Source organism: Zootoca vivipara, chromosome 4 (genome assembly GCF_965207765.1).
Source record: "Zootoca vivipara chromosome 4, rZooViv2.hap1.1, whole genome shotgun sequence".
NCBI lineage: Eukaryota > Metazoa > Chordata > Lepidosauria > Squamata > Lacertidae > Zootoca > Zootoca vivipara.
This window is the reverse complement of record NC_142587.1, coordinates 23,407,768-23,429,695: the sequence shown is the minus strand read 5'-3', so window position 1 is coordinate 23,429,695 and position 21,928 is coordinate 23,407,768.

Genomic DNA, 21,928 nt, shown 5'->3' with positions numbered 1-21,928 from the left:
TGTAATGGTTGTTATGGAAACATGATGTGTGACATCATGTTGTGCATTTCCCCATTTATGCTACACAGAACTGATGTTTCCACTCAGGTTCCCTTTATTGCTTTTGTGTGAAGTTGAAGTTTATGCACCAACTACCGGAGCTGAAGAAAGTGTAATTGACCAATTCTATGAAGACCTACAACACCTTCTAGAAATGACACCAAAGAAGGATGTTCTTCTCATTACAGGGGATTGGAATGCTAAAGTAGGGAATCAAGAGATAAAAGGAACAACTGGCAAGTTTGGCCTTGGAGTTCAAAATGAAGCAGGGCAAAGGCTAATAGAGTTCTGTCAAGAGAACAAGCTGGTCATCACAAACAGTCTCTTCCAACAACACAAGAGACGACTCTACACATGGATATCACCAAATGGGCAGCATCGAAATCAGATTGATTATATTCTCTGCAGCCAAAGATGGAGAAGCTCTATACAATCAGCAAAAACAAGACCTGGAGCTGACTGTAACTCAGATCATCAGCTTCTTATAGCAAAATTCCAGCTTAAACTGAAGAAAGTAGGAAAAACCACTGGGCCAGTAAGATACAATCTGAATCAAATCCCTTATGAATACACAGTGGAAGTGAGGAACAGGTTTAAGGATTTAGATTTGGTGGACAGAGTGCCTGAAGAACTATGGATGGAGGCTCGTAACATTATACAGGAGGCAGCAACGAAAACCATCCCAAGGAAAAGGAAATGCAAGAAAGCAAAATGGCTGTCCAACGAGGCCTTACAAATAGCGGAGGAGAGGAGGCAAGCAAAATGCAAGGGAGATAGGGAAAGATACAGGAAACTGAATGCAGATTTCCAAAAAACAGCAAGGAGAGACAAGAGGGTCTTCTTAAATGAGCAATGCAAAGAAATAGAGGAAAACAATAGAATGGGGAAAACCAGAGATCTGTTCAAGAAAATTGGAGATATGAAAGGAACATTTCGTACAAAGATTACCATAATCAAGGACAAAAGTGGTAAGGACCTAACAGAAGCAGAAGACATCAAGAAGAGGTGGCAAGAATACACAGAGGAATTATACCAGAAAGACATGGAGGTTTCGTACACCCCAGGTAGTGTGGTTGCTGACCTTGAGCCAGACATCTTGGAGAGTGAAGTCAAATGGGCCTTAGAAAGCACTGCTAATAACAAGGCCAGTGGAAGTGATGATATTCCAGCTGAACTATTTAAAATTTTAAAAGATGATGCTGTTAAGGTGCTACACCCAATATGCCAGCAAGTTTGGAAAACTCAGCAATGGCCAGAGGATTGGAGAAGATCAGTCTACATCCCAATTCCAAAGAAGGGCAGTGCCAAAGAATGCTCCAACTACCGCACAATTGCGCTCATTTCACACGCTAGCAAGGTTATGCTTAAAATTCTACAAGGCAGGCTTAGGCAGTATGTGGACCGAGAACTCCCAGAAGTGCAAGCTGGATTTCGAAAGGGCAGAGGAACCAGAGACCAAATAGCAAACATGCGCTGGATTATGGAGAAAGCTAGAGAGTTCCAGAAAAACGTCTACTTCTGCTTCATTGACTATGCAAAAGCCTTTGACTGTGTCGACCACAGCAAACTATGGCAAGTTCTTAAAGAAATGGGAGTGCCTGATCACCTCATCTGTCTCCTGAGAAATCTCTATGTGGGACAAGAAGCTACAGTTAGAACTGGATATGGAACAACTGAGTGGTTCAAAATTGGGAAAGGAGTACGACAAGGTTGTATATTGTCTCCCTGCTTATTTAACTTATATGCAGAATTCATCATGCGAAAGGCTGGACTAGATGAATCCCAAGCCGGAATTAAGATTGCCGGAAGAAATATCAACAACCTCAGATATGCAGATGACACAACCTTGATGGCAGAAAGCGAGGAGGAATTAAAGAACCTTTTAATGAGGGTGAAAGAGGAGAGCGCAAAATATGGTCTGAAGCTCAACATCAAAAAAACCAAGATCATGGCCACTGGTCCCATCACCTCCTGGCAAATAGAAGGGGAAGAAATGGAGGCAGTGAGAGATTTTACCTTCTTGGGCTCCTTGATCACTGCAGATGGTGACAGCAGTCACGAAATTAAAAGACGCCTGCTTCTTGGGAGAAAAGCAATGACAAACCTAGACAGCATCTTAAAAAGCAGAGACATCACCTTGCCGACAAAGGTCCGTATAGTTAAAGCTATGGTTTTCCCAGTAGTGATGTATGGAAGTGAGAGCTGGACCATAAAGAAGGCTGATCGCCGAAGAATTGATGCTTTTGAATTATGGTGCTGGAGGAGACTCTTGAGAGTCCCATGGACTGCAAGAAGATCAAACCTATCCATTCTTAAGGAAATCAGCCCTGAGTGCTCCCTGGAAGGACAGATCGTGAAGCTGAGGCTCCAATACTTTGGCCACCTCATGAGAAGAGAAGACTCCCTGGAAAAGACCCTGATGTTGGGAAAGATTGAGGGCACTAGGAGAAGGGGACGTCAGAGGACAAGGTGGTTGGACAGTGTTCTCGAAGCTACGAACATGAGTTTGACCAAACTGCAGGAGGCAGTGCAAGACAGGAGTGCCTGGCGTGCTATGGTCCATGGGGTCACGAAGAGTCGGACACGACTAAACGACTAAACAACACAACAACAACGTGAAGTTGAGAATACTTTAAAAGGTGTGCTGTGTACCTTCTCCTTCTCTGCCTTCCCCAGCTCGGACCCTATAATCGCCCCTATTTTCCAGTGACAGTCCCAGATTTACAGAAGCCATCCTGGTTGCTGATTTGACCCCAGGATGTCCCGCTTTTCCTTGGGGTGTCCCTATTTTCACTGGAGAAATGTTGGAGGGTATGGAGTTATGCAACCCTCGAGCCAAGGAGATAAGTAAGTATGCAACTTTCAGAAGACATCTGAAGGGTGTCCCTGTTGCAGGGAACTAGGCAGAGGGCCTTCTCGGTGGTGGCGCCTGCCCTGTGGAACGCCCTCCCAACAGATGTCAAAAAGGAAAACAACTACCAGACTTTTAGAAGACATCTGAAGGCAGCCCTGTTCAGGGAGGCTTTTAATGTTTAATAGATTATTGTGTTTTATTCTTCTGTTGGAAGCCGCCCAGAGTGGCTGGGGAGACCCGGCCAGATGGGCGGGGTATAAATAAATATAATAATAATAATAATAATAATAATAATAATAATAATAATAATAATAATAATAATAGTGAGGGGCAAGGGATATCGCGAAGCCCCTCCCCTCCTGACAATAATAATAGGGAAGGTGTTGTTGTTTTTGAAGAAAATTATGTGTGTGTGTGTGTGTGTGTGTGTGTGTATATATATATATATATATATATATATATATATATATATATATATATATATATATATGAAGCCACCTAGAGTGGCTGGGGCAACCCAGTCAGATTGGTGGGGTATAAATAATGAAATTATTGTTGTTGTTATTGAATAGGATGTCCCTATTTTCATTAGACAAATGTTCGAGGGTATGCCATCACTTCTCTGCATCCTGCATAGAGATGGGCAAATCTGTCCATTGCAGTTTCTACGGGAATCCATGAGTTCAGGAATCAGGTCCTGAAATGAAATTAGTGCTATTAGAAGACAAGCTACCTATGCAACCCTGAGATAGCAGCTCGCAGAAGCAGCTACAGTACAGGAGGACTATTATGGTGTTGGCCATTGTGTTGCTTTATTCGCTTATCTTTGTTTGTAGCCCGAGTCATTAGATTCCAAGGGGACTTTCCATGTACTTTTAGGTACTCCTGGCAAGGGAAAGAGGCCCTTCTAAAAGCAGTGGCCCCACTCTTTGACAATTCTAAAGTCTTTTAACTACCCAACTGTGGGACCATTGGGCTCTGTTGAACCAATTTCAGAATGCTAAAAAAGATCATATGCAGCCAAAACATTTGTGACAGGTGTTGGGCTGTACTGAAATTGTGGGCTGTCACACCCAGTACTCTCCTCTTGTATCCAGGGAGATTTTGAACCGAAGAGAAAACTGTGCCTCCATCAGGTTATGTCTACCAAATGAAATAGCTATATAATTGGCAAACATAGGTATTCCCTTCTCCTTACTGGCATTAAAGTTTGTGGGATTAAATACTTGAGGCAGGCAGAGCCGACAGTTAGTTATTTGAAGAAGCCCGCAATGTGCTTACTAAATAATTCCTTCCGGAGGTTGCTACCCCATGCTTGTAATTTAATACTTTCTGTTTCCTATGTGGGCCTTTTAAGCAAACAAAACAAAGCAAAGACACAAAACAACCCCAAACCCAGCCACTCACATCTTAAAAGCAACAGCAGCAAAAAGCTGAGTTAACAAACTTCCAATTCTCATTATTTACAGACAAAACCACGGCTTCCAGTTTAATTTGTCTTGCTTCCCTGTACGGTCACTTTTGTCTTCAGAAAAAGGAAGGTTTTTTTAGCATGTCTTTTTGTAAATCTCAGACTCAGCATGCTCCCTTTATAGGGAAGGTGTATGTAGGCATCTGAATTAGTGTGCATGCACACGAAAGCTCACACCAATGCCAAACTTAGTTGGTCTCTAAGGTGGTACTGGAAGGAATTTTTTTATTTTGTTTCGACTATGGCAGAGCAACACGGCTACCTACCTGTAACATGCTCCCTTTAGTTTTGCTTTAGTAGCAAATAAAGATTGAATGGCACCTGCAAATTCTTGCGCTGAGCTACCGAGGGCTTGCTGCTGTTTTCTTTGTAGCAGTATAGATTTTGAGCAGTAAAATAGCTCGGAACCTTGCTTCTTCAAAAATGGCCTCATACCTGAGATTGAAATTTGAGAACAGAACGACCAGTCCAATAATTAAGGCTCCAGGGACCACGTTTGGAAAGTTGGAAGCTGACAACGTGACCATATAAATGAGTTTTTACCTCCACCCTCCTACTACTATCTTAGCATTTTAAGTACAGTACTTAATCATACTTGGAATATTATATTAATAGCAGGAGTTGGCAAGCGCTGGCTGCTTCAGTGCCTGCTCCTTAGGAGGAGGATAAGAGAAAATGAACTTTGCGGCCAACGTTATCACCATGCTCAAACTTTTCAGAAGTGGAACTTTGCGATAGGAAGCGAGGCTGCGCTTGGTGGGTCTTAATTAGCATTAGCAATTCATTTTTCATTTGAGAGCATGGGCTCGTCTCTGCTACCTTATGACAAGCAACAACCTTGGTAGAAGTTAATTACTTTGGCATCTTGGCTGAGCCTGCAAACAAGCTGCCTTGGAATAGATGACAGTTCTGTTATAGTCAGACCTGCCTACAAGATGAATCAACATGGGCCTTTTATGGGTGCTAAGTATTGGAGATATTAATATTGCGCTGTTTGAAGTGACTGGATACATGCAGTCTGACTCATTTTTGCAAATAAACCATTGTCAATGTCCCTAGGTTTAATTAAAACTTTACTTGCAGAACCTTCTTCAAAACTAAACAGAAACATTAAATGATACATCCAACAGTTCCATAAGATTTATGACAATCCAAGGCATAGGCTCAGCATCTTACAAAATATGAAATAATCCCAACAGACCTAGAAGCAGTTGTCTGTCTCTCCTTGCAGCACTGATTTTGCCTGGAGCTGTTTTCCTGGAGAGCTTCATTTACATCCCCACTCTCACAGAGTCTGAGAACAAAGACTAAAGGCAACACCTTTCAATATGTCGATTTGCAATTCAGAACCTTAATCATGTGGTCTAAGGTTAAACACTCAAATGTTAGCTACTAGAGTACAACAACAGTTAATCAACCCACCAAGGAGTGCAGAGACCACTTCTTTAGCTTTATTGGAAACTTTCAGTTAAAGCTTTTCACCAATGCACATTTAGTCATTTTCTATTTCAGTATGAATTAAACCAATTAGCAGCAGACAGCCATGGACATGCCTGCCTTAGTGGCCTTGCTTCCCACAAGTATGTAGGAAATACCCTGTTTCCCCTATTTTAAGACATAGTCATAAAATAAGCCATAGCAGGATTTTTAAGCATTCAAGGAATATAAGCCATACCCTGAAAATAAGACATAGTGATAGGAGCAGCAGCAATGCCGGCCGCGGCAGCAGGAGGAGGAAAAATATATATATCAGACATCCCCTGAAAATAAGCCATAGTGTTTTTTTGTTTTTGTTTTGAGGAAAAATAAATATAAGACGGTGTATTATTTTTGGAGAAACATGGGTAGTTGGGGCAATGAAATCCACCCTAGTTCACTCTCCCAATCAGCTGATTGACCCAATCACTGCTTTATAAAGAAAGTTTCAGCACCTCCTTGTGTTTTTGTGTGAAGCAGCTCTCCGTGATTAAAGGGGAATGGGGCCACACAGTTGTTCCTGTCCCTGGTATAACACCCATCCTTGCAGATGCAACCCTGACGTCCACACATTAAGCCAAAGCCTGGGATCGCTGTAAAAAGGAGCTCTGCATGATTGGAGCTTCAATGAGAACAGCTGGCTCCTCGTTCATACAGTTTCTCAATGCATGTAGGCCAGAGGCACCTCCAGCAGCACAAGCATGATATCAGGGGCAGTGACACTTCCATTGCAAATAGTCCCTTTCCAAAGTGGCATATGGATGGAGAGTCTGTGCAAGCCTCCTTCGGCTAGATCTTGGAAGAGGAACAATGAGTGCGTGAGCTCTTTCCATGCATGGTTCCTCATTTAGCTATGAGCACCATTAAGTCAGAATAATTTGCACTTGACATTTTTTAAGTACTATTATTTTGTAAAGGGTCAAATTACAGATCCATTACTTTATCTCCCAACTTTCTGCTTTACTTTACTGTAAAGCAGTAACCATGTGGTGTTATTTTGGACTGAGGTCACTGGCCACAGTTTATCTCCCAGCACAGTGGCCCAGTCAGATTGCCCTCTCCTCTGCTATTAGCCATGGGATGCAGTAAATTGAAATTATCTATATAGCATCATTCTTCTTCAATACTTTATGGCTATTAGCAGCTCTATGAGGGTAGGATCAGTTTGTAAAACAGTTCAGGGAAAATGGTTAACATCCCCTCAACAACATGTCCCTGATTCATATTAGAAGAAACTTGGAAATATTACTGGGAGATCTGAACACAAATCTCCCATGTTTTGTGTTGTTTGGCTTTTGGCCCCAAAAGATTAAACCGCTAACATAAAGATAAGATGAACTATATTTCAGAAGATGCTCTGCATCGAATCTTCCCAATACAAGTAACACTTGAGACGGGGGGGGGGGGGGAGAGAGATGCAAGAAAATTGGGGGATCTGTTTCCTCATCCTCATCCTAATTTTGCAATGCAATACAATTATAATTATCCAATAATGTTATTATCCCGCAACCGTAAGTACATGGCGGCACAAATTTTCTGAACCTGTTTGTCTTAGCTGTAATCCAAAATCAATTGTTAATTGTCTTTGAGAGTGAAAGTAGATTAAAGTATTCTTCCAATGTAGCTAAAACATCCTCAAGAATTACAGGATTCCGAATAGATCATTTGTATATTCTAATCCTTAATTATCAAATGAGAAAAATTAGTTTTGTCAAAGTGTAATGGAAAGACATGGGCTGGTTTTCTGACCCAAGTACGATGGATTATATGCCCAGCCTAGTGACCTTTAAACTTTGCCATCATTAGCCACCTTAATGACACAATTCCATCTGTGTCAGCTTGGAAGGACGGCCCACTGAATCTATGAAATATCATCATATACTATTATGACTAGTCCCGTGTCAAAATCTGTCCTCTAATTTCTTGAAGGTTTCTTTGGCAAAATAGGCTTCTCTTTTTCTGCCTCATTCTCAGGACACTTTAGAATTTCTGCAGAATTTTGGTAGGTGTGGTGTATTGAATTTACCTTTTTGGTGAGATGTGGTTGACGGTGAGTTTTTTTGTGTTCCTTCCAAGCAAACATTTCTCCAGTGCTCTCCTGCCTCCCTGTCTGCCCACATTTTCTGATCTTAAAAAGGCCCCATAGGATGAATATCCTCATGTCTTTTGCTGGGCTTTGGTTTGAAGCTTGGGCACCCAGGAGAGTGCCGATCTGAAAGAATGACACCCCTCAGCTGCCTGATGGAGACCCTGCACAGCACCAACAAGAGTTTTCTTTCCTCTTTGATTTTCAAATACAGTTCTGTTAGTAAATGGGGGCTTTTTTCATTTATTTAAAAGGGAGGTATTTTTGGTGCTGCACCAATTTTGACACCGTTAAACCAGCTAAAGTCTATACACCAAGTTTCAGTTTCTGTGTCATTGTAGAATACAGCGATCATCACATTTGTGTCTCAGTCCCTCCAACACATGAAGATACATGTTGACATGACCCTTAAAAAAAGGGCTAAAGTAATAGAACCATACAACTAAACAGCTCTGGGTATGGTTTGGCAGATACTCACATTTTCTCTCTGAAAACTTATGCCTGAAGGAGCGTCTCCACCCCCATTGTTCTGCCCAGACACTGAGGTCCAGCACCAAGGGTCTTCTGGCAGTTCCTTTGCTACGAGAAGCCAAGTTACAGAGAACCAGGCAGAGGGCCTTCTCGGTAGTGGCACCCACCCTGTGGAATGCCCTCCCACCAGAGGTCAAAGAGAACAACAATTACCAGACCTTTAGAAGGCTTCTCAAGGCAGCCCTGTTTAGGGAAGCTTTTAATGTTTGATTTCTGTATTTTAATGTTTTGTTGGAAGCTGCCCAGAGTGGCTGGGGGAACCCGGCCAGATGGGTGGGGTATAAATAATAAATTATTATTATTATTATTATTATTATTATTATTATTAATTATTAATTATTATGCTTTTAAAGCATAAAAAACCCTCTGTTGCTGCTTTCAATTCTTTTTGAAGTCTTTATAAGAAGACACATCACACCTTCTTCTTCTTCTTCTTTTTGGAGCAGACAGCTTGGTTGCATGGTGGCACTCATTGGACCTCCCAACAGCTGAAACCTTTCCACTTCCAGTCCTTCTCAGCGCCAGGTATTTCACCCACCCACCCCTTTTGCCATGTAGTTTTGCACAGCGGATTTTAATGGAGGAAAAACAACACTGTTTTACACGCTTTGTGGAACCACCAGTCAAATTCCCATTCCAGATGATTGCGAAACAGCGTTGCATGAGTGGAATTAAAGAACCAGACTGAGGAATCCACCCAGGTTTGTTATATGCCTGCGTGCCATAATAGAAAACTTGTTTCTGCTCCTTTGAATCACTAATTTCAGAGCTATTTACATGGTGAGAGGTGTGAAGGAGCAGAAGGAAGGCTCCATTGTCCAGCTCTTCTCAATGCATTCTGAATGGGAAAAGGACTAAGCACGTACCTTGTATATAAATTGTCTGCAGAGGTGCCAAGTATACTTTGTTATTCTGTTCTTGACAACTAAGTAAGATGTATGCTATCAATCACAAAAAAGATGGCACAAAAGAAGCTATTTCCAAATAATCTCCAAAGTAATTGGAAAAGAAACCGTTTCACATCAGTGCATGTTTCTGTTAAAAAGGAAAATCCTATATTCCAAAGGCATAGCATTCTCCTTTAAACAAGATAGTTTGTACTTTGCTATTATACAGATCTCTCCTCTGCTGGCCAAGTCCCAATTTTATTTTCCTCCTTTGCTTCCTGGAAATTAAAGCAGCCCATCTGAGATTTAGGGTTTTTGCTGATTGTTTACCTAGAAAGTGCCTTTGATGCCATAATGACCTCTCCGGATTATATCAACCTGTAGATATGCACTAGTTGAAGAAAGAAACCCTGGGATGCCGGACTTGAGTTCCTTGACTGACTGAGAGCGGATTTATATGCACTGACTCGATCCTTTTCATCCTTGGTGTTTACTCTTCAAAATGAAAACAAAAATTATTGACATCAGCAGTAGATAGCTCCATTCAGAGGGAAGGACCGCCAAGCAAAACATACAGAATGTGCTCCCATCAGGAACTGGAAATGGGGGCGGGACGGGGGTAATCACAACTAAACTTAGTTGGCTCTGCCTGTCATTGGCTCTGGCTCCACCTACTGTTTGTCTCCCTACCTTCCATCCTATCAGTCTCAATTGGCTCCAGACGCCCCTGATATTACTGAGTCAGATGCTCTTTCCAACTGGTTACAGTGGTACCTCGGTTTATGAACACAATTGGTTCCAGAAGTCTGTTCATAAACTGAAGCGTTCATAAACTGAAGCGAACTTTCCCATTGAAAGTAATGGAAAGTGGATTAATCCGTTCCAGACGGTCTGCGGAGTAACCGTTCATAACCTGAAGCGAACTTTCCCATTGAAAGTAATGGAAAGTGGATTAATCCGTTCCAGACGGGTCCGCGGAGTACTTAAACTGAAGCGTTCATAAACTGAAACATGGGTGTAATTGGTTCCGGAAGTCTGTTCATAAACTGAAGCGTTCATAAACTGAAGCGAACTTTCCCATTAAAAGTAATGGAAAGTGAATTAATCCGTTCCAGATGGGTCCGCGGCGTTCATAAACCGAAAATTCATAAACCGAGGTGTTCATAAACCGAGGTTCCACTGTAATTTCCTTTGATGGAAGAAAAGCAATTGGATTTGAATTATACATTGATTGCAAACAGGAAGGTAAAAGCATAAGCCTTAAATATAAGCATAATGCCACCCTGTCAGATGATTTTCAGAATGAACAGGTAGTTTATGTGCTCCTTCAATGCCTGAAATGCATTTTTACTCTGTTTTCCTGAACCAAGGGCTGCCTCACACAAGCATTTAAAAAACAAACATATTGGCTTCCAAATCAAGGAGGCTTTTTTATAGGTATATGGGGGAGGTGTGAGATGATGTTTCAAATTTTACCTCATGGGATGTGAAGTGTGAAGTGCTATAATTTGCCACAGCCTTTTGTGTGCTTAGTCAGCAGAAAAGTTGGCTGCATCATGCAGGAAAGAAAGAGTGAAGTCTTCAAAGTTATTCTCTGTGTGCAACCCCCCCCCCCCATGTGTCAAAATTGGCATAATACAACCACAAAAAAGGGAATTTCTCTCAAAAGCAATGCCAGCATGATACAGAATGTTCCATTTGGTTGTTCAGTGATCTATCTCACAGCCCCACAAGTATGGGGAAGCTAAGGGGTCGGAATTTGATTGTTCCAATAGCCTTTCCCCGAAAACTTTAATTCATTCCATTCACCCGTTGTTCCCTCCTTTCTGATTTATGCTTTCACCCCCATCTTCCCTTTGTTTAGCCTTCAACATAATTTCCCCTGTACAGTATTATTATTTTTATATATACTTCACACACACTATTGACTTTTCTCTATAGAATCTGAGGGACTAGCCAGACATCCTCTGTTGGGCATTCATGTTGATCTCTGCTCAAGATGGTATTGTGGTGGCAATATGTGTTCCAGATTTCAGTATCATTAGTGCCTGCAAATGTCGTGGCATGATCATATTGCTGAATTTCCTATCCGCTTGGATGCAGAGCTGGAAAACCCACAGCTTAGAAATGCAACAGAAAAGGAGTGTGGATGAGCGATCTTTACCGAACATCCATTCTGATTTGTTTAAGGAGTGGTTATACAGAAAACAACATTCTTACTGGTTTGATTGTGTGATGGTTATATATCACATTATTACTAATTCATAATGCAACTAAGAGTGGCTCATCCACCAGTTGCTGGGAATCCGAACCGGGGAGAGTGACGATGCACCCAACATCAGGGCTTGCTTGCAGGCTTCCCATAGTCATCCGGTTCAGCCACCTGTGAGGACACATACCTGCCAAGTTTTCCCTTTTCTCGCGAGGAATCCTATTCAGCATAATGGAATTTCCCTTAAAAAAAGGGAGAACTTGGCAGCTATGGTGAGAACAGGATGCTGAAGATGAGCCTTCAGTCTGATCCAGCAGGGCTAGAGTCACCAACCACTGCAGGTCTAGCAAAGCACACCTACTCCGAATTTTTCAAATCCATTTCCTGTGCTGCATAGATCAGCTGAACTATGTTTCCCCCCAGAAACTGAGTCCCACTGAATTCAATGTTGTTTCCTTCTGAGCAAACTTGCAGAGCAAGACTGTGCACAGCTCTTGAATCTCACCTGCGTAGGAAGCCAGATTACTCAGTGCCTTATTTGGGAAGAACCTACTTTGAAACACACACATTTTCACATCCTCTGTGGACACTGAGGAGAAAACTGGCCTCGTACCAGATAAATACATATGGTAGGTCCATCTGTGGTTCCCATCGGTGTTTCTGGCTGTCCATTTGTTCATATTCAGTAAGGACTCAGAGAAGAAGTGAGAACGAACATACAAGGGTCTTTGGGGTGGGTGGGTGTCTATCCCTCACTAGATTCCTTCTGTTGGCAGCAAACTGCTGAGTTGGCTGCACTGCTTGCAGATGGAAGCTGGCTGTAGCTGTTAGCTTTTTCATTGTAAGCACAGCAAACAGCTCTTGCTTCCTCGTCCAAGTCTAGGTTGATAACCCTCCCATTCCCTAACGCCAGTCATAAAACATTGCCTTTTAGGCAATGTCTCCAGAATTCCAGGTGAATTGAGGTTCTCCCTCGAAAAGAAGGGGACTCTTGACTACTGTGTTTCTACAAATGCCTGCTTTTAAAAAGAAAATAATAATAATCAATGCATCTGAGACATTTGTTCAAAGCATGCCCAGCTATGACAGGTACAAAGGCAGTGGATTTCCCTGGTCAGCGATGGATACAACGGCATTGGGAAAGGAAATACAATAGTTAGCTCAGTCAAGGTCAGCTCTGCCCAGTTCTTTTTTCTAAACTGCCAGTGCCACCATCTCTCAGGCCCAGTGGATATTGCAGAAGAATGCTTTGATAGTGGTGGCTTTCTTTGGGAATCCTGACTTAATGAATTTGCTCATCTCTGAATCTTTCAGAAGCCTTTTCTGCTTCAGGTGGATAGCTTCCTTCTAGGACATGGGTAGGCAAACTAAGGTCCGGGGGCTGGGTCCGGCCCAAATGCCTTCTAAATCCAGCCCCTGGACAGTTCGGGAAACAGCGTGTTTTTTACATGAGTAGAATGTGTCCTTTTATTTAAAATGCACCTCTGGGTTATTTGTGGGGCCTGCCTGGTGTTCTCTGGGTTATTTGTGGGGCATAGGAATTCGTCCGGCCCCCTACAAGGTCTGAGGGACAGTGGACCGGCCCCCTGCTGAAAAAGTTTGCTGACCCCTGTTCTAGGAGATGCTGGATGCTGTGGGACTTTGTAGCACAAAGCCCCTGGAGACAGGTGGTGGGGAAGGAGGGGAGGCACAAGGAGTAAGGAAGAGGACAGAGAGCAGACAAGAGGGTCTCAGCAGGGACTACTATCATCCCTCAGCCTACTCCCCAGCAGTGGTATGCAGTGAAACAGGGCCAGAGGTTCCAGCTTGCCTCTGACACCTTGCTAGGCATCTGACAGGATGCTAGAGTCCTACTGCCTCCTTCCCAAAGCCTGCCCAGTTTTGGGAAAGTGGAGGGTGGACTCTTGGACCTAGTTGGAGCAGCCCCGTGCCACCGGGGATCTACCTAGAGCCAGCCCTGGACACGTACATATTTGTATATGTATGACAAAAGCTTCAAGCAGCTTTGCGTGTGAACAAAGCACATCAGAAATCCATGGTGAGTTTGTAAGCATGGTTCACTCTACTTGCATGAGGTATCAGCCTTTGATAGACTCTCCTCCATGAATTTGTCCAAGGGTGCAGTTCTGTACACAGTTACCTGCGTGTACATCCCAGTGAACTCAATGGGGCTTACTTCTGAGTAGAGGAGCATAAGCTGGCACTGTAACTAACCTAAGTTAGAGGGCATCACCACCTCTTATAGAACATTATGTGTGAGTTCTATGAACAAGTACTTTCTTTTATCAGTTGTGAACGTACCAGTCTATTTTTTTTTAAGTTATCAATTGCTACACTGCATAAGAATAAATGCAGTATGAGAATTGGCCCATAAAACGAATTAGGAATGCCTCCTTTGACAATTTGCTTCTCAGAGAAAAGGAGCTATCATGAATCTTTCAAAGGATAAAAAAGAAACTCTTTCAACTTGTTTAAATATTAATGCCATGAGCAGAGGCTAAATAACAGTGTCATGTACTGGTTTTCAACTAGCAAGTTATCAGAATTAAACAAAAAAAGGAGGTATGATAATATTTACTTAAGTTATGCATTTTTGGGAATATTTTTGTTCTGAAGTGTATAATAGCAGTAGAGAAACTGTTTATTCGTCTTAGAGATATGTTCAGTTATGAAGCCAGTGAAGATTAAAAACAATACCGTAATAATAATAATAATTTAAAAATAGCCTTGAATACTTGACCTCGACAGCATTAACACCAATGGGCTCAAGAGTCCTTATTTGGCTGAAGAGTCTCAACAACAAAATGAAGAAGGGAATGGGCTTTTTTTTTTCATTCAGAGAAGGGTGAAATTGTACAGAAGGAGAATTCTGGTGCGCCATTCAGATGTAATTGTCCTCATGTAATGAGCGGCTGACTGTGGATACACTCACTGCTGCTCCGCCCAGCCACCTGCCATGTATTGGAGGGCGGAGATCTTTAACAGGGAATTTGCTTTATGCATGTAAGCTTCCAACTCAGCATCCTGCATGATTGTGGTTCTAAACTCCAACTCCGCCCCTCAGCACCAGGGCACGCGACCTGCTCGAGACTGCCCTGTACGTGTCACCTCCTTTGGGCCAGACTGCAAATGGCCCCACAATACCTGGAAAAGCTCTGCAATGGAGGCAGCAAAATAGGCCTTCACTGCCCCTAGATGGGCTCAATGATGAGCCCTCAGCAGAACTCGAATGCATCCAACTGGAGTGTTCCTCCACTCACGTCTGAACCGTCTTCCAGCTTGTTTCTTTGCCCTAAGGTCTGGAGCATACCAGGGAGCCAAACAGGCTCCATGAAGCACTAGCAGGAATGGCACTCAGGATTGATTGTGTCAACAGCCCAAGCCATTCAGTTGTTCCGGAGGTCAGCCAGGGCTTCAAAAGTAGCACCAGTCATATCAGCCGGAAAATCTCCCAGAGCCATTGGATCCATCAGCTTCTGAGGGTGGACCATCCAGTTGGTCTCCTGCAGAGGGGGAAAGGTGCTGAAAGCCAGACTTTCAAGAGAAAGTGACCTGACCATGACAAGGGACTGGCGTCAATATCCCCCACTCTCAGATCACCCTTATCCTGCCCAGTTGCGAAAACAAGGTCCAGAGTGTTGCCTGCTATATGTGTTGGGCCGGTGACATGTTGGGAAAGGCCCATGGTCATCACGGCAGCCATGGAGTCCTGAGCCACCCCAGAGCTAGTTGCCTAAGGCTGGATGTTGAAGTCCTCCAAAACCGACAGTCTGGCAGTCCTCAACACTGCTTCTGAGACCAGCTTTGTGAGCTCACACAGGGAGACTGCTAGGTGCTGAGGCTGGCAATAAAACAGCAGAATCGCTATCTATCCCAGTTGGCCCAATGCCAGAGTCAAGAGCCACACACACAACTGAACACAGAGCCTGCAGAGGGAGAGGGAGAGAAACAGAAAGAGGGTGTAACTGGCTCAAGGTGAAAGATGTATATGCCTATATGGCGTCTATGTGCGCGGTGAGATCAAATGCGGGAGAAGCTTCCTGATGTACAATAGAATGTCCCTATTTTCATTGGAGAAATGTTGGAGGGTATGGCATTTCTGTATGCAGGCTTATCTCTTTCTTTCATTCTTATCTTCCTGCTGGGAAGCTTACCGTCTTTCAAAACCTGAAAATGTGGCCATCATAACGAAAAATAACATTGAGCGCGGAAGAAATATAACGTTGGAAGTGCGAGCCTCCCGAATACAAGTCCAGGCAGGGAAAATTACCAAGAGATTCCTTCCAGAAAAGGCTTCGTTTGTGGAGATTGATACCTGCCTCATAGAGGCAGATCAGAAAGAACTCTGCACACCACATGGGGCTCTAGGTCCAGAATCTGGTATGCACACTGCCATCCCATATCTCTTGATTTGGTTTTGCTTCCTGTCTCTTGGACAATTCAGCATGTGGACCAATGGATCAATAATCATAAATACTGGATCGGCTGTGGCCTAGCCTGGGCTCACGTCAACACCGGCAGCGCTGAAGTGAAGAAAAAAAAAAGTGCCATACCCCATCATTAGCAAGCCCTCCCCTCTCCTGCTTTTGTTCTCTTGTTTGCTTGGCCACATTTCAAATGAATGTCACAGGAAGCTGATGCCAATCTGTACAAGGATTTCATCCAGCAGTCTAAATCGGACTCTGTAGCAGGCTCTGCAGGCAACAGGGCTGGCAGCATGAGGACTGGCTCGGGTTTTGCCACTTAATTAACTGTTGATGGACCATCTGGGCTGCTCTGTCTTTCTCTGTGCTATTTGCTTTGATTCACCTTGGGGGTTGTGCAATTCAGGCACATTTGTGCATTCATGAATAAGGGCTCTGTTGCTCTGCACAAACCCATTGCGAAGGGTGTATACCGGAGGATTGCATGAATATGTTTGAGTGTGTGTGTGGGGGGAGCAAACAAATCCTTTCTTAGATCCATTTTTTTGAAATGTCTTGCTTAAAAAGTGCCAACTAAAGGAAATTTAAGCCTAGCATTTCAATGCCTTCCTTTTCTTAACGGGGGCAATTAACTTTGTCTATCTCTGCTTTATGGATCTTCATATAAGTTGATGCCTGTGGTTGTAAATAAGAGCAATCGCAATTGCTGAGGCTGGAGCAGAAGCAGAATACTTGTATAGCTCCAGAGCTGGAGGGAAAAGCAATAATAATAATAATAATAATAATAATAATAATAATAATAATAATAATAATTTATTATTTATACCCCGTCCATCTGGCTGGGTTTCCCCAGCCACTCCCAACAGAATATTAAAAACACAATAAAACATCAAACATTAAATCCTCCTTGTGTTTGATGAAGTGAGAGTGGTTCTTTATTGTCTCTTTCAGCTTCACCAGGAAGGTCGTCTCCAGGCCACAGGCACTCCTCACCCAAGACTGAAATGATGCCTTTGAATTTCACCCAAGAGTCACCCAAGGAAACTTTGGGGACAGGGAAGAGGAGTGGAGTGACTGGCAGTTCCACCTTCATGCTGAAAACACCCTTCTTCTCCCCTGCAAACACATTGTAGGGCTTTCGTCTTTCTGGAGATGGAATCAACGGCTCCCTTATTCAAGAGTCAGTAGTTCCCTCTCACTGGAGGGCAGGGGCCCACAGGAAACAAGTGTAGCGATATCACTGCAAGGCGTAGATGTGTAGAAGAAAGACATTTACAAAGGAGTAGGACATACCCCTCAACCGTCCCGATTTGAGCGGGACAACATCCCAGGAAGGGGTGGAAGGTATTGGATAGGATGGGAGGTATTGGAAAATAGCTCCTTTTTACTGAGCTCAGAAAAGATGGTGCAGATATATTTGTTCCAGAATGGAACTACTAACAGCTTTGGAAAGTGATGGTGAAGAGAGAGTGACAAGCTGAGTGGTGACTCATGCTTTGTCAAAGAAGAGGAAAAGCATGACCAAAAAAGAGGACCTAGTTCTGAATAATTTTTGCCATATGCTGATCAGGGCCGGCTCTAGGTAGACCCCCGGTGGCGCGGTGTGTCAGGGCGTCGGGCCGGTAGGCAGGGTGCCATGCGTCGAAGCCGCGCAGAAACCATGCTGCGCCCTGCGAGGCCGGGGGCGCCGGAGCAATCTCCGCCTCTCAGCGCCAGGGCGCGCGACCTGCTCGAGACTGCCCTGATGCTGATTCAGAAATGGAATACATTGCTCCATACTTGGGAGGGCTGTGACCAGGTGATTGGTGTGCCTCTTCTGCCTGTCTGTTGTCAACCCAGGTGCTACAGGTAGGAAACTTCAAGCCCCCCCCTTCTGGCTCATTTTCTTTAAACCAGACTTGGACCATTCAGCCTTTCGAACAAAGGGTGCCTTTCCAACAGAGGACTGTTGGATAATGGCATTAGGGAAAGGGGTGATTTTAACCCCTCTGTTCTGATCAAAATTAGATCCCCAGGGGTTTGCTTTATATGCAGAGAAATTTGATACTGTCCCGAATAACATCTGCTTCAACCCTTCCATTCTAGCCAGTCCTCAGGACTGCCCCAAATGATTTACAGTGTACACTGTGGTACTCGTGACCCTTCCCCGGGGATATGACTTTAGGGGAAGGTTGCCCTCCATTATCAATAGTCTCAATGATGAAACCTCCAGAAAGGGTTAGGGAATACTTAAGGATCTGATGCACACAGTTTAAATAAACCACTGGTTTATAGTAAATGTGTATTGCCACAAAACACTTTAGCCATTTGGAACAAAATGTACGATGCCTCATTTTTAGAGATCCAGGACAAATGTTGAGGATTGTTGTCAGGTATGTAGCGTAAATTAGACTCATCAATGTGGTTGTGTTATGAGTTATTGGGGATGGGGACATTTCTTGCTTTTTTAAATAAAAAAATAAGTATTAAGCTCACAAATAATGTTTGGTGTTGGTCTCATAGAGTAATTGGCTGGCTTTCAGATGCTTTATTTTAATGGAAAGTTAACTCACTGAAAAATAAAGGGCTCATCTCAGCAGAAAATTCTACTTGAATGAACAAATTCATTTTCCATGCATATTGTATTAGCTTACTACAGAACTTATATACTAAACTCTTTCAAAAAATATAAATGAACAAAAGGTTAGGCAATGCAAATTGAGATTAAAATGGAAACTTCCATATTCCCCATAGCTTAGAAATGGAGCATATTAATAAGAGCATAATTATATTCTTACACATAAAATTGTTGCATATGAAATAAAGGGGTTATATAATAAGGGATATACAATAATAAGACACTGGGATACAGGTCACATCCACACTATACATTTAAAAACCTATTATGATTCACCAGGAAGTTTATCAAGTCTGTAGTGGGCTATGATGCTTTCCTGTTGAGCTGCATTCACTTTGGTGGGTCATAATTTCCCCAGACCTGCAGTGTTTAAATCGTCTTCCAGTTAATGCTGATTGTATTGTTGATGTTGTTTGTTTCCTGCTGACCTTGACCAAGTGTAACTTAACCATTGTGTTTGCTGTGAGCTGGTCATAAGCAGAGTGCTTACCAAAGTATAGATTTAACTGTGTTTCTAAATACGTTCAAGAATTACTGACAAGCCATTACTCAAAGAAATTGCATATTTACTGGAATCAAACATACTGATATTCGAAGTGAGCATAAATATTATATGAAAGGAGCAGGTTGCAGTCAAATATTTTTAAAGGGAACTTGCACAATTGCATTGTTCAACGCACTCGACAAACGTATGTCATTGTTTGAGTGCCTTGAACTTTCACCAAAGCGATCTTGCATTACCTCCATGGTCTGGGAGTTTATAGTGCCAGTCAGTATCAGGCTGCTGAGGTAACATGAAATTCTTCCAGCCACAAGAGAAGAGCTCTAACTTTTACTGCTCTGCACACCAGGGTCATTCCTGTAGAAACAGATATCAGGCTGGTTTGGGGAAGAAATGGACCATGGATTTATCCTATTTGGCCTGGGAATTCTCAATTATCTCAGTGGCATGGGAAAGAGTAGGTCCAAGCTTGCTTCGCTATACCTTTAACAGTAGAGAGCAAGCAGTAAACCACACAAGCAAGTTGGAATTAACTATCAGCAAAAACAAGAGTGTCCGGCCTAATGAGCATAGCAACTAATCTCCAGCAGGTCTTGCACCCAGGAAGCAGTTGCTGAGACTGAAGGTCCCTGCCTCTCCACAACTGCCTAGGTCCGCTCCTTTCCAGGGTTGTTCCCAAGCAATCTGAGACTGTGCTGTCTTTGCTCTTCATGCGTCTTCTGGTTCTGAGAGACCAGGGGGAGGGGAGCTTGTCACAGCAGGAAGTAGAGAAACTCATACCTTTTCAGCAGGCAGACTCCTCTCTGCCGCTTGGACTCCCTCCTCTCCTGTTTCTGAACTTCTGTCTGCCACAGACTCTCCCTGCTCACTAAACCCTGTTACCTCTTCAGCTTCTGACACCTCCTCTTCCAAGTCTTCTCCCTCTGACCACTCCTTGTCTTCCCACCACCATTCCCTGGACTCTGAGCCTTCTTCCCTTGGGGGTTCCCCAGCTGATCCCTCCCACCATTCCTCTGTGTCCCTCACAACAGTTGATTCTTGGTTTGTTTTAAAAACATGGAGATAGCTTCCACTGGACCGTTTTCCATCTAAAAACCATGCAAATGTTTAGACAATTCTGTTGCATTTGTCACTTAAAAGGGTACAGCAGATGTTCTCCTGTTTCAAAAGTGAAATGAAAATCAACTATATAGTGGTATCAATGAGAATTTCTCTTCAAAGCAGCTTACGGAATCAGTGGTGGCTGGTGCTTATCGAGACCGGTGGCAGCCCACCTATTGATCTTCAAGGACATTGCTCTGGATTCCCTTGACTTAGTAAAGGGCATCTGTAGATAAGTAAAGGTAAAGGACCCCTGGATGGTTAAGTCCAGTCAAAGGCAACTATGGTGTTGCGGTGCTCATCTCGTTTTCATGCCGAGGGAGCCAGTGTTTGTCCACAGACAGCTTTCTGGGTCATGTGGCCAGCATGACTAAACCGCTTCTGGCGCAACTGAACACTGTGATGGAAACCAGAGCGCACAGGAACGCTGTTTACCTTCCCGCTGCAGTGGTACCTATTTATCTACTTGCACGGGCATGCTTTCAAACTGCTAGGTTGGCAGGAACTGGGACAGAGCAACGGGAGCTCACCTTATTGTGGGGATTCGAACTGCCAACCTTCTGATCAGCAAGCGCAAGAGGCACAGTGGTTTAGACCACAGCACCACCCACGTTGCATCTGCAGCAGCCACGACCCTTTTGGGTGGTGGCCCCCGAAATATGGTATGGCCTTCTTTAAAAAAGTAATTAATTGCATTTATATCCTGTCCTTCTTTCAAATGGCTCAGAGCAATGTACATGGATCTCTCTATCCCCTATTTTATCTTCACAACACCTATGTGAATTAAATTAAGCTTATAGATGTTGTTGGCTCAAGTTCCCCACAATAAACTTCATGGCTACGGGGGACTGGAAGATGGATCTCTCTGGTTTTCATTCAACACTGTAACCACTCCACCATATTGTCTTTTTCTTCTTTCCCAGCCTCCAAGAGTTTGTGCAAGACCCCCAGCTCAGTAAAGCATTTCACTGCTAACTGAGAATTTCTGCCAACAATGAGTCTGCCTGTTATCTGACTCTTTCTGTTTTTACTGTTTGTTGATATTATGCATCTTTCTTGTTGAGTATAGCTTTAATTTTTTAGAGGACTGTGGGCCACCTTCAGCATCCTGGAAAAGTGGGATTAATATCTTTTAAATAAATAAAACAGGAAGAAACAATAATGTCTACAAAGAGGCTTAAGTGTTCCTAACTCCGTCCTGGATCATGGCCAAGGTTTTACGTTCCTAGTTAGCCATTATTTTAAGAACTAGAGTGCCTGCACATTTCCCATTCTTCCCTTTTAGATAACGGAAAGATGCATTTGCTGGTGGCAAAGGAAGCTTTGAGTTTTAAAGTGGCAAAAAGAGAGAGAAAGCTTCAACCAGCTTCATTAAAAAAGTTTTATTGAGCTGCTCAGGGAAACAGCAGGAAACAAAGAGTATAAAACAGCTTTCCTAAAATAAATATTAAAAGCCTCATCTCCATAGATTTGCAGTGGAAAGCAACCCCCAAAAAGTTAGCCTTCGACATAATTTACTAAACTATAGCACAGCTGGAAACAGCTTTTTAAGTCTTCCAGTAAACAGAAATGCTTTAGAGCAGAGATGGAGATAAATTTTCTATTCTAAAGAGAAGCAGAGAGAACACACAGTATGAAATAACACACACATGCACAAAAATTAAAGAGGACACAAAAAACACTCTAGTGTGTGAAGCCTGTGGGTTTAAAAGGAAATTAATAGAGAGC